This window comes from Hippichthys cyanospilos, chromosome 17 (genome assembly GCF_059441005.1).
Source record: "Hippichthys cyanospilos isolate Australia breed blue-spotted pipefish chromosome 17, RoL_Hcya_1.0, whole genome shotgun sequence".
In the NCBI taxonomy this organism is placed as follows: Eukaryota; Metazoa; Chordata; class Actinopteri; order Syngnathiformes; family Syngnathidae; genus Hippichthys; species Hippichthys cyanospilos.
In genome coordinates, this window is record NC_142385.1 from 11,365,302 (window position 1) to 11,377,325 (window position 12,024).

At 39.9% G+C, this 12,024-nt stretch overlaps 1 protein-coding gene and 1 long non-coding RNA gene across 6 annotated transcripts in view; one reads left to right on the forward strand and one right to left on the reverse strand.

The window, feature by feature from the left end:
• Positions 1-12,024, reverse strand: part of sdk2b (sidekick cell adhesion molecule 2b) — a 233,371-nt gene that overhangs the window by 75,965 nt on the left and 145,382 nt on the right. The gene's annotated exons all lie outside the window — the stretch shown is intronic.
• LOC148409659 (uncharacterized) lies at positions 82-8,251 on the forward strand. The gene is made up of 3 exons (XR_015868304.1): positions 82-167; positions 7,786-8,011; positions 8,116-8,251. It is a non-coding gene; the product is annotated as an uncharacterized LOC148409659 (long non-coding RNA).

A 12,024-nucleotide genomic window follows, 5' to 3' on the forward strand; every position in this document is an offset into this window, starting at 1 on the left:
CTCTTGTTATTTTGCCATCTTTTGTGGGGTCCAAAACGTTCTCTATCAGCAAGGAATACATTGCAAAGCATTATGGGTAATGCTTTTTGTTGCGTGTCAGCATGAAAGTTGACATGCTTTTTGCTGATGTTTGGCTCGTCCCACAGAGATGCTCACAGTGAGGCCAGGTGATGCTCATGCTAGCACGCTACACACACACCGTACATATAACACGCTGTCAGCCGTATCGCCGTACACACGCCGCGAGCTCGTCTCCTGTGAGGTGTTCTGCCCTTCCCATGAGGCTCGTAGCCTGGCGGCTGGCTAATCGCTACCTTTGCTCGTTTCTTTTCACCTCACAAGTTTTACGTATAGTAGCTGGCAACCTGCACACCGCAGGAGAAATAGACATTTTTTTCCCTCCATCACAAAGAGAAATACGCGCGGTTTAAATTAGTTAGGATATCAAATGCTAGCATGTTAGCATGTACGTAGTTTTATTAGCATTTTAAAACGGCCTTAAAACAGGACAGGATGAAAAACTATCTTGTGAACTGCTTTTGCACTTTCAGTACTCATGTTGCTTTCTCGGTCTCTGTTAGCATTTCAAATGTTAACATTTAAGACGTGTCACTGAATTTAAGTTACACGTTAGCATTTAAACTGCTTGTTTTTGTTGGCATATAAACTGCTTGTTTTTGTCATTTAATCAGTTCTTATTTATAAAATAACTCAATTACAACGCTCGTTGGAAAATTCCTATATCGTTTAGCGGTGTCTTAAATCAGATAACTATGTCATTTGTTAGCACACCAACTGTTATCTTGATAGTATTTTGGTTCATTACAATAGATATTAATTATAGTGCCGTTAACAGTGCACAAAACTAAAATGCTTTTTAATTTGCCTTAGTGTTGCATGCTAGCATGCTAATTCTTTAAATGTTAGCATTTTAACAAGACTCGGTGAATCAAAGTTACACGTTAGCATTTAAACTGCTTGTTTTTGTTGGCATATAATTTGCTTGTTTTATCATTTAATCAGTTCCTATTCATAAAATAACTCGATTAAACAATGAACTTTTTTTTAGCGGTTTAATAAATCAGATAACAATGTTTTTTGTTAGCATTTTGATTAATTAGTATAGATATTAATTATAGTGCCGATAACAGCGCACAAAACTAAAATGCTTTTTAGTTTGCCATTGTGTTGCATGCTAGCATGCTAATTTTTTAAATGTTAGCGTTTTCACAAGACTCGGTGGAAATGCTACGAAGGAATGGCATAAAACCCTTACCAATCTGCCTTAATGCTGTCTGCACTCACACTTTCTGATTAACAAAATATGATATAAAATTTTTATCAATCAATACCATTCTGCCTTACCACTTTGTATTCAAGATTTTTTCTTTGCAATTAGCTAAAGTGTAAACTGTTAATGTTAGCGTTATCATTAATAATGATACCTAATACAATGACCAAATACCTAATAACATCCTTCATGTATGCATGGATGCAAAAAAGTGGGTTGTTGCTGGTTTATTTGTTGCTGATAAGCTCAGGTGGGGGCAATAGAGGTAAATGAGTGAAAATCGATGTGAACTGCATGCAGCTGGCTTCAAAACATTCTAAAAATAAATAAATATATAACATCTCGGGTTATATTTCAAGGCCCGGCAGGGACATTCAATCGAAGTAACTCAAATGTAAAAAAAAAAAAAAAACTGCTCAAGGGCGCTGTGTAAATCTGCGAGCTAACCTTTAGCAAGGATATGCTACACTTTCACCTTTTTCATGCGCGCACACGCGCGGGCATTAACATCCTGAGCTCGACAGCCAAGGCTATAAAAGAGACAGCGGAAAGTGAAAGAAAATAAAAGTGATTGTATAGCAAAGTAAACCAATCAATGCTCCATTCATTTCACCGTAATTGTCTTCTTTTTTTTTTGTTCTCTTATATGATTCAGTGTTCAAGCTCATTTAATTTCCCAAACGACCCATAAAGGCAGCTAAAAAAAAATAAATAGTAAAAGGAAAAAAAAAGAAAACCTCCTCAGTGATGGAGTGTTGAGCGCAGCATATTCGGCATAATAAGCTGCCGCTTTTTCTTCTTGAATTCATGCATTGAGGAATACAATGAAGCCCGTGAGCGCTGGATCAACAACAAATCTTCCAATAAGACCATCACAATGACAACGGCAGAATTCTACACAAACGCGCACATACACAAGCTGCAAGATTACAAGGAAATCAAAACAACAGCATTTTAACCCTTGTGAAATATTTGGATCATATTTGGTCATTTTCTTCCACATCATTCTCACAATATTTTAGCCAAGGGATGGCACTTTCCTGGTTGTGCGTTAACTAAGTGGTCTCGCAATGAGGGATTTTGACATCTTGTAAGCATCTGGGTGAAATTTCAGCTCCTTAGTATCTTCTTTTAATGTTTTCCCTTTGATTTGAAATGCCTTTCATGTTAAGATCAAGGGTTGCCCAGTCCTGGTACTGTGATAACTAAGAGGTCCTGCCACGTGGAATTTTGACATCTTGTCAGCATCTGGGTGAAATTTCAGCTCCCTACTGTCTTCTTTTAATGTTTTACCGTTAATATGAAAAGCCTTTAACATAAAGCTAAAGGGATTGCACACTCCTGGTAGTGTGATTATTAAGTGGCCGCGCCATATGGAATTTTGACACCTTGTCAGCATCTGGGTGAAATTTCAGCTCCCCTAGTATCCTTTTCAATGTTTTCCCTTTGTAATGAAATGCATTTAATGTAAAGATCAAGGGATTGCACACTCCTGGTAGTGTGATAACTAAGTGGTAGTGCCATGTGGAATTTTGATATTTTGTCCCCATCTGGGTGAAATTTCAGCTCCCTCGTCTTCTTTTAAAGTTTAACCTTTGATATGAAAAGCTTTTAATGTAAATCTCAAGGAATTGCACACTCCTGGTAGTGTGATAACTAAGTGGTAGTGCCATGTGGAATTTTGATATTTTGTCACCATCAGGGTGAAATTTCAGCTCCCTCGTGTCTTCTTTTAAAGTTTTACCTTTGAATTGAAAAGCTTTTAATGTAAATCTCAAAGAATTGCACACTCCTGGTAGTGTGATTGTGTCATCGTGCCATGTGGAATTTTGACTTTTTGTTAGCATCTGGGCGAAATTTCTGCTCCCTTGTGTCTTTTTTCAACGTTTTATTTTTTATGTGAAATTTCCTTGATTTAAAGATCAAAGGATTGGACCAAATACTGCATGAGAGTTAAATACAGTCTGATTTCCAAAGTGTTTTAATTTTGGCAGCCATCAAACAAACACCCCCCACAAAAAAAACAATAAAAAAAACGATTTTGAAGGAAGAAAACTGATTTTCGTGGGTCTGCTCATGATAGACACGCCTACCTAATATCATGTGACGAGTTGGGAAAAAAAAAGTTGATACGAGCTTTGCATATTCCTGACTTAGGCAGATGGGTCACGGCTTTCCGTCCAAAGGTTTTGTCTACATCGGCGCAACTTCTTCCAAAATCAATAGGGTCTTGCTCTTATTTCTAATACCAACTCTGAAAAGTTGTTTGCGCCGAACAAGGAAGTTCTTCATTCCTGACTTTTTAGCCGACAGGTCATGACTTATTGTTGAAAACTTTTTGGGTGTCAGCAAATCTTGGTTCAAATATCATACAAAATCAATCGGGTCTTGCGCTGACTCTTTGGAAATTAAACACAGTTGGAAATCGGTAAAAAATTGTGACTGAATGTTGACAAAAAGCAACAAATAAATCCTACCTTGAATCTTTTGAGTAGGATTCTTGTCCTTTATACACAAATTCTTTTCGGTTGGGTAAACAGCAGCCTAAGTACTTGCAATCCCCCAAACTAAGGAGCGTTGATATGCAACACGCCAGCGGAGCAATGTTGTTGACTTTTCCTCCATCAGAGCTCATTTTAAGCCCCAAAAAAATAAGCATTTAAGTTGCAATGAGGTGATAATTAGCGGCGGGGTTGTTTCATCATGGCGCCCAGACTCAACACAAACAAGGCGCAATCATTTGAATTGGGATTCCATTAGGACTGTCAGACATTTCTTGTGCTGTTTCCCAGTCTTGATTTTAGTTGAAAAAACAAGTAAAGAAACGCCAAAGATAAAATAATTAAAATTGAAATGAACGCCCTTAGCCTTTTTGAAAAGTAGTGAGAAACACGTCAGTGCGATAATGATTGGCTGCAGAAGAGGAATTTGGAACCGCTTCACTTCAGTGCTTTGCGTTATTTTTTTATTTGTTTTAATTCAAAAGACCAGCCTGATGTACGGCAATAGCATTCCTACCCTCAGTTCTATTGTGGAGTCTGAAGCAGTCTAACAGCCTGTTATTAATCGATCTTGTTGTGCCGCCGACAAATACGCTTTTGCTTAAAACTTAACCACTCTTCATCATTTTACATGGACAGGAATTGTCTTGCAATTAAAGTACACCAAGGGTTGAGCTGAAGTTGCAAAACAACTTTATCTTGCTGGGAGAGTAACACACATGCGAATATGGTCATTATCTGTAAAAACCTTTCGGGGAGAGATAGAGACATCTTTTGAAAACTACACTCAAGATAAGGTTGAGTTTACCTTTTTGGTACACAAAGAACATACAGTTCATGAGCAAAACGTTTGTCTAAAGTTAGTCTCAACCTAGTGAAATCTGCATTTGTACAAACTTGCATTGCAGGGAGTGGGCGGGGTGGAGGGTTAGGGGCTGCTGGGAGTGTTAGCGGCCGCTTACCACGCTTCAGCGCACTATGCGTTGCAAATGAAAAAAAAAGTTTGTGCCTTTTCAACCTCTGACTATGGCTAGGAGATTCCTGGGCATGGGAACGAAAGGTAGGTAAGGTTTCATCAAACACATTTCTTACACTTGATTTATGTATTTACAGTGTCAATGTACTTTTCGGAATTCACTTATCACGAGGGTTTTCCAGTTCCCATTAACAGCAAAAAAAACGATGAAAAGCCGTGATTGTGTAAATTTGCGGATAATTTGTGCAAGTCATAAAAATGAGTATAAAACAGATTGAAGTTAGCATCTCTGCTAATGTTACTCAGCAGAACATAAAGAACCACTGCTATAGTATTTTTTCTTAAGTGTGTATAAACTTGCTGTGATTAGCCGTTATAATTCTTGTGCTCCACTTTCCCAAACTACAAAATTGAATGAAACGATCGGTCGGCGAGCAGACAAAGAAGCGGAACGCAATCGAAGCCCAGTCAAGTTGGATTCAACTTTAAACGGGAGACTCAATAAAAACAATTTCCTCGCCATTGATAAAGTGTTTTCACTTTCTCTACGTTAAAATTGGACCACGGCGGGGAGTCTATTTTCATAAATGCGTAAATGTCTCAGTTCATTCAGCTGTGTGTTCAGTCGGTTCCTGGTGGTTACGTTGTAGTTGTTCACCCAGCATGCGATCTTAGCATGACAGCATGAATCTCAAGACTGTCTCTGCTACTATCAGCAGGTTCCCTACCCACCATTGTGGATGAATCTTGGCTGCAATCCCCCCCGTAGCCCGCCTAATGAAGGACACGTCTAAATAAAACCGATGGATGGGGGTGCGCTCGCCGCGCGGCAAACTAATTAGTTGGCTTTTACCTTCTCCCGCAGCAAGCCCCGCACTCCAAAAATCAATAAATACGTATCAAAAACTGCAGTAAAACACATATGTACCGTATTTTCCGCACTATAAGGCGCACCTAAAAGCCATAATTTTTTTTAAAAAGCTGATGATGCGCCTTATAGGCAGGTGCGCCTTATATATACGGTTAATATGGAAAATACGGCACTTTGAGTATTACTATATTTTGATTGAAAAAGTTTTAGAATATGTCATTAATTGAGGGTGCGCCTTATCTTCCGGTGCGCCTTATAGTGCGGAAAATACAGTAGTGGGATGTTTCGCTTGAAACTTGGAACATTGTTGTTTGTAAGTATCAGTTAATAGTTCTTTTGTCAAGACGATTTAGGGGAAAAAAAACAGCATTTACACGAGCTAGCTAGCTAGCTAGCTAGCTTTCGGTTATCTTTCCCTTTCTTGAAAAAAGACAATGAAATCAGAGATTTTTAGGAGTAAATATATCTTATATAATAATTATATGATGAATACATATATCTTCTAGACATATTTTTTTTTTTCAGTGGTGTGTTGCTTGAACATCGGGGCCGGCGGTAAGGGATCACAGAGTGAGTCATGATTCAATATTGCATTACTTGACAAACAATACCAATGCAATCACGTACTGTACACACAGTAATGTATTGGAATAAAAGCGCCTACCTCTATGTAATCAAGTAAACAAAACATTGGCAGCAAAAGTCAATGTTTCCTGACAAACTGAATAAAGTCTTTGGGTAAATCGCTGTATTATTCTGTGTTTATGTTGGAGCGCAGTGGGCCAGCATAACAAGGACGCACAAAAGGGAATGAAAAGGAAGTGGAGCAAAAAAAGAAAAAAAAAAGTAGCATGTTCCATTATAAACACCAAATATTGCTACAATAACTAAGTGAGGTCAAGAAAAAGGCAAGGAGATCGGGGGGAACTAGTACTAGTCTGAATATGAACTCATTCAACGCCAAGGACGTATTTTCACGTTTTTTTTTTTTTTTTTTAAGAGTCTTGTCAGTAAATCCCAGACACGTGTGTATTAAATAGATACTTAAGTACATTCATTTCCAGATACAGAACTAAAATATTAAACCCATACTTAGGTATCTGGGATTGAATTTCCTGACTCTTAAAATACGTGAAAATACGTCCCTGGCATTGAACGAGTTAATAGTACAAAAGTCCTTATGTAACGACGACTATTTTAAGTTGCTGGACCTGCAATTTTATTTGTGACGTTTTGATTTATGTACTTTGGGTTTTTGACGTTTTTATTTGGATTGTAAACATTACTGGCTTTTCTAACGCAGCTACTTTATGTTACCTATGAGTTCTATGATTAAAATTTTTTTAGTTTTTCTGCTAGCTACACTGTGTGTCGTCTTGCTTTTGGAGGTTTTACTGTATTTGAATGTTTAGTGACTAAACAACTAATGCAACTGTGTTACATACTACAAAGTGTCTGCTTTAAATGGAATTGCATTTTTGTGGTTACAGTGGATTGTTCATTTTAATCTGCAATGCACATATCTTCGAAATAAAGGTAAACATCGGGAATAGTTGGATAATTTTGTTCTTATGGCTCCAAACATAGGTGAACAATTGTATTTTATTTTTTTTAAATGGCTGACCTTTAAGCAGTACGTTGCTAGTTTGATAATGCTAATCTTGCAATTAGCCATTTTAGGCTGATTGCTTAAATTATGGGCATTTTTGTATCCTTTTCCACACAACTATAAATGGTTATACATTCGTGGTCATGTGACTCATTTGTCGTCGTCTATTGATTGCTTTTCTGCCTTTGAAGTTTGAAAGTATCTGAAACGTGATCATTTTTGCATTCATTTCTCCAAGTTTGTTTGTCATTCCCAGGCTGTTTGTTTGTGATCACAAAGTAGCTCAATATTCAGCAGCAGTTTGTTTGTTGTTTTTGAAAGCCCACTGCGCATCTTGCCTTTCAACTTTTAAGCTAAGCTAAGCGGCTAAAACAAAGGTTGTTTGTGTACTCTGGCCAAAGTAAACAATCGTACGTTTGTCATCACGAGGCGAGGGTTTTAGCGCATCTGCTCCGTACCCGGCTTTCCTCCACATAAGGCCGATTTTTTTTTTTTTTTTTGTGGCTCTTTTCTGAGAACTTTTTTTGACACATGCAGGTGTTCCCAATGAAGCGTCCCGCAAGGCGACGCGGCAGGCGTCAAGACAGGTGCCGGCTCATTTTCCAGCGCTCGGAATGTCCCGTCCGTCGCTCGCCGCCTCCTTGACTGACAGCCGCTTCGGGAATGACAGCACGGTGCAACCCGTCACCCGCAGGGGTCCACGGTTTACCTCCGCCCCCCCCACCAGCAAGACTAAAAGTGGACACTCCTGATTCCTTCGCAGGTACGACTGCCAACCACTCCATTCCATCACTTTATAGAATTTTTTTTTTCATTTGATTTATATAAGGCACTATGTATTCCATCACGCTGCATATATTGTCACAGCAGCCCAGAAGGAGGCCTGCCAGTCTGCCGCCAAAACTTGATTGAAATTGCCGCGGCGGCCGTCATACAGGTGACTTATTTAATGAGCCCGCTGAGAGGACAGCAAGTAGAAGAAGAAAAAGAAAAACAAGACGCTGCATTATTTTTATCTCATGGGGGTTTGGATGGAAAGAAAATGATTTTTGCACCCTTACTTGTCCGGACTCCAAAGCAAGAGATGAACAAAAAGGAAGAAATAAAGATGCGTGGTATGTGTCCATGCAGTATGTATTATGTTGAATATACCGTATTTTTCGGATTATAAACCGCAACGGATTATAAACCGTACCGACCAAAAAGAGAAGTTGTTTTTGTCACGTAAAGGCCGGACTGGACTATAAGACACAGGATGTGACATCAGATATTATGTAAAAAGATGGTACATACAATAAAGATATTCGGTAAATATTGTAAATTACACGCGCAGACAATGCAAATGATGTAAATATAGTTTGTAACCATTTAATAGGAAGTAAATGGTATGTTGGAGGCATACATCATTAAATGTATTAATCATGTAAAAATAGTCCATTGGAGGACGTTACAGACATTAAAAATGATGTCCCTTAAATCTGCAGGGTAAATCCAATGGCCCCGAGGTTGAACGTCTTTATTGTCGTCGCTGAAGGTCAGCGCTGTCCGTCGCCGCGTCACTGGCGGCGACAGGTGAGCCGAACGTGATTGACAGGCCAATCGGGCCGTCTTTGTGTGCGGCACGCGTGCCCTGAATGGTCTCGCTGTTTACAACGCGAGCCTGTCCATTCCCACAACCGATTTGACAGTGACACAGTGTTTTTTTGTTTTGTTTTTTTTTTTAATGCGTAAAGACCGCTCATTCCCGATGTCGCAAACGCTTGTATCGGAATGCTAATCTGGGCGTGCTGTGTTGCTTTTGTGTTATTTCGCTTTTGTGACAGTTGAAATAAGTTTGTTCTCCATAGCGTGTATTCCTTCATATTGGACAAGCTGTTTAGATCCAGCTAGGGACCGAAAAGTACACAACCGAGTGTTCACATCACAAGCGCAGTCCACTAAAATATTCAGTGACTGACTGACTGCTTGTTGACTATTCATGAACCTTCGCCTGGCGGACTTTTCAGATCCAGCGCCAAAGACATAGCGATTTTTTTGCCTGTGTGGATAAGAATAATTGCCGATGTGAATTTCCTGTCTCCTGCCTGTAATGAGAAAAAATATGCAACTAAGACGACCGTATGATACTTTTGTCATTGGGCAATCTTGCAATGGAAAACGTCGAATGCCGCTTGCAACATAACCATAACCTCGCTTTCACCTTAAGAGAAGGTGAACAAAATTGTTTTAACCCCAACAAACGTTATTTAAAATCTGTTTTCAAACCCTAACTTGACAAAAACAATGACTCGACACTCTTCTAATGCTTGCTTGTAACTTTAGACCTTGTGCGGTATATTGTCCAATTCAATCACGCATTTCACAGGGAAATCAATGAAAGAAGACACAAGGGAGCTGAAATTTCACCCAGATGGTGACAGTTTTGTCAAAGCCCATCATGTCACAATACCAGGAGTGTATCATCCCTTGGCTGAATGGCTGCGTGAATAATGTAGGAAAAAAAAAGACCCAAAAATGGTCAAAATACTGCACCAGGTTTAACCCTTAGTTAAAAACCTTAGAAATCATAACAGGAGTTTCAAAATTCCAACTTTGAAACCGTAACAACTCAATTTAGACCAGGACCAATTAGGTCTAAGGCACATTGTTGGACTCAAGTATTGATTCCAACAAGCCAATCAGCCTCAAACCAGACCAGGAACAATAAGCCTAATGTTGGCGAACGGTTCCAGGTTCATAATATAGCGGCAAGTCCTCCAGATGCAATCACCGGGGGGGCGGGGGACAAAAAACGAGAGCGGCCATTGTACGAGAAAGGGCACAATGGCCTTTACCAAGCAGGGTGGGCGTAAGATGAAGGGCTAAGTTCCTTCAAAGGAAAAGAAACCATGAGCTGCTTGGCCTTTGCCATTCAACTCTCACATGTGAGCTCGAACAAAGCGCTTCCGTTTCCTTTGTGCTCTCGCCGCACTGGTCTCGCCTTTGATGCCTCTTTGCTCAACTACGTCTCAAGATATGTGCCGTATATATGGTGTATATATAGGTATACGCATGTTAATTCTTCGCTGGATGAATTTCTCCACGGAAAGAGCGGAGCGGCGAAGACTTGCCGCAGGGCTCGACATACTTTCCTCTGATACACCCAAGAGGAGAAGCACTTGTGGAGGTAATTTGGAACGTGTTCATTGGTCGCCGGGGACCCTCAGAGGAAAAAAAAAAAAAAGACAGACCCAATTACTACGCACCGGCATTTCTATTACGGCGCACTCTTTGCTTATACACCCGGCGAGCGGGAACTCACTGCGCGGAGATCTATTAGAAAAACATGCTAACGTTATGTTCTAATAAGCCGAATAAACAATAAAGTGGCAACTAATTAGTGCATGGAATGTGTAGCAATTAGCATTAGCAGAAGGGGACCAAGCAGCTGGTCTCCTAATCACATGAGAGAAAACGAAAACAAGTTTGATACTGGAGTTTGTGTGGATAAAACCCAAGGCCTTTTTAGAAACCCGAACCATAACATCAAGAAATAAAATACAAATTATGACACAAAGTACAGTGGGCCCCCGAGTTACGAGATTAATCCGTTCCGCGGTTGGGCTCGTAAGGCCAATTCACCGTACGGCGGGCAATCCAAAACTATGTTAAATAGCTAATGCGTTTGGAACCCCAGGTAAAATCATTAAAATTATACATACATATTAATAGGTACCAAAATAGTATAGTAAGTGCTACGTATATATAAAATACATGTATACAATCAGAAAACATCATGAATAAAATATAGAAAGGATTTATTTACCTTTGAGTGGCGCTTGTTATGCCCATATTTCCTAGTAAGGTTAGCGTACTTCGGATTTCTTGATTATCTCCAGCTTCGTTTCCATAAAAATATTCTTCTGACTTCTCTTTATTATCACTATCAATCTTGGGGACCCATGGCTAACCCTTTCAATGTTGAATTAACCAGTAAAATGCACTATAAATACGCTTTTGTAACCACTCGCGATACAAAGCTTTACCATTTCGCCATTTTGAAACGAGTGAACCCGACCAATAGCAGACCAGCATTGTAGTGACACGTTGCATGGAGGCATTGAACAGAAAACAAGTGCAATTACCTAAAAACGCCTGCAGATGAAGACAAAACAATACCGATACATCCAACCCCCTAGGGTCATGACAGTTTTTGTTGCAAAGCGGGGAAAATGCCATAAAGAGGGGACGAAAAACTCGTAAGACAGGGACGCTGTAACCCGGGGTCCACTGTCGTCATTTACGTATATAACAGCGGTTCTACGAGCCCTGGAGGCGGTGCTTGAAGCACGGGATAAGACTTTGCGCAGACGAGGATTCATACCAACAAAATGTCAATAGGGCGGGGTAAAAAAAAATGCAGTACAGAAAAAAATAAACCGCATAAAGCGCGGAACACATATGGAATGTCATTACCTTATATATGGTCACGCCGGGTCACTATTGACGTTTTGTTGGTATGCATTCTCGTCCTGCGCTTGCGCGAAGGATTATTCCGTGCTTTAAGCACTGCCTGTGGCAGTCGGGAGAGGCGAAATAGAACGGCATTACACTTGAAAAGTCACCCCTGGAAAATCAGAGGGCAAATTGGAATTGGGGAGGCGTACAGAACAGGGTAAGTAAAGAACTAAGAAAAAGTCAAAGAGAAAAGGAATAGCTCATAGCCTGAGCTCCGGGAGCAAATACGGAAGGGCGTTTGGTTTATGCGTGGGTAAACGCGACCGGAGAGGTGAACAA